The sequence below is a fragment of the Halyomorpha halys genome, unplaced genomic scaffold (genome assembly GCF_000696795.3).
Source record: "Halyomorpha halys isolate HHAL.00 unplaced genomic scaffold, Hhal_1.1 Scaffold850.1, whole genome shotgun sequence".
NCBI lineage: Eukaryota > Metazoa > Arthropoda > Insecta > Hemiptera > Pentatomidae > Halyomorpha > Halyomorpha halys.
Genome location: NW_027116409.1, coordinates 181,680 through 183,422, shown reverse-complemented (window position 1 = coordinate 183,422; position 1,743 = coordinate 181,680).

Genomic DNA, 1,743 nt, shown 5'->3' with positions numbered 1-1,743 from the left:
GGATAGAGGCGTTTTAATAAGAGTTTTTCTAGGATTTTGCCCATAATGGGCAGGAGTGAAATAGGACGGTAGGAAGATGGGCTATAAATATAAAGATATGTTATAAATATTAACAGTACAATGCCATCATATTATTGATATATGCGTAACTGGAGCCGCCCTGAATAACTTTTATGTATTTATTAAATTATTGATAATTTTTTTTTTAACTCAATGCCATCCAAACGTCTCCCTCAGATAAAGAACTATTGGACGTAAATAGCTCTATTAGGGCTCAAATTTACTCTTCTTTAAATAATGTTCTTTTAGATTTTCTATTGTTGTTTGTAATGTTGTGTAGAGCTCTGAATCAAAATTTAATGTTTTTTAATGTTTTAACACAGCCACCATTTCTTATTCCCCATACCTAACTTGGCAGACTCATCAGTTTTGACTAGTAATTATATATAGTTTTCATTAAAGCAATCAAAAATTGGGGTGAATAACCGCCTTTTTTCTTCCCGACTCTTGTATTATAAGGGGATAGAGAGGAAGAAGTAGAACCATTTTAGGACACTGTCTAAATACCAATGGTTCTTCAGCCCAATCACAAAATCGTAAAGCGAACTGTATCGAAAACGTAATCAAATAAAAAACGTCCTAATAGTAAATAAGTTTTCACAATATATAGAAAAAGAAGGAAACAATTTTTTTAATTTTCGATGAAGTATACATAAAAAAAATATGTACTTTCATTTACATGTAGCTTTATTAGTTAAGTGAATTAAAATATAATAGAAAGGATTTTCTTGCTGAGTAAAAGATTTTTTTTTTCATTTAATTAATGTAATTTACAAATGTACACAATAATACAATAGGTAAATATGTTGTATGTTTGAGTAAAAGATGAAATTCTGAAGTAAAAAGTTTATTTGTAGAATGCCCTTGTGCTTTCAAGGAAAATGTGTCTAAAATATGTCGCAGTACGATTATAACTGAATTTATTAATCTGGATAAAGGACAATTTACTAAATAATAAATTATAAAGCAAGAGTAGATGATTAGTAATTCCCTTAGGAATAACTAGGCGCAGGTGGAAGGATAATGTGGTAATCCTATCATGTCAATGAATTATTGGAGATTAGGAAGAAAATATTGTATCTTTAGTGGCATTAACATCTAATGGTCCGCTTCGTTAAAGGTATGATGTTATAAATATAATTAATGCTAAAATCACGTTGAAGTATTTATAAAAAATGCTATTTAAAAATTACTCAATCACATTGATCCAAAAAAATATATAGCTTACCACTGAAAGCGTTTTTAGTTTAATAAATATTTTAATTATAATGAAAAACACAAAACAAAATTTTTATTTGTATATTTAATCCAATAGATTGTTTGTTTATCCGATATGGATGATTTTTTAAGGTTTTTTTTTCACTACTTAGTATAGCTATTTTATCAAAACAATCCTAATTGCACGTTTCAATCATCAGAAGAACCGCCTTAAAAATGTTGTTTTTAATCAATAAATTACCGTAAAACTATGAAAATCCAATTTAATTTACTCATATTACAGTTATGAAATAAATTGATTTATATTTAACGTATTAATATGTATTTTTATTAAACATGAAGACCGACTCTATTAATAAAATATCAGCAGTGCATACACAGGTGAGTAGAGTATCTTATTGTTAGATCAAATGGTGGAGTGACCGGAACTCCAAATTGAAGTGGTCCTCATAATGATTGATAGCC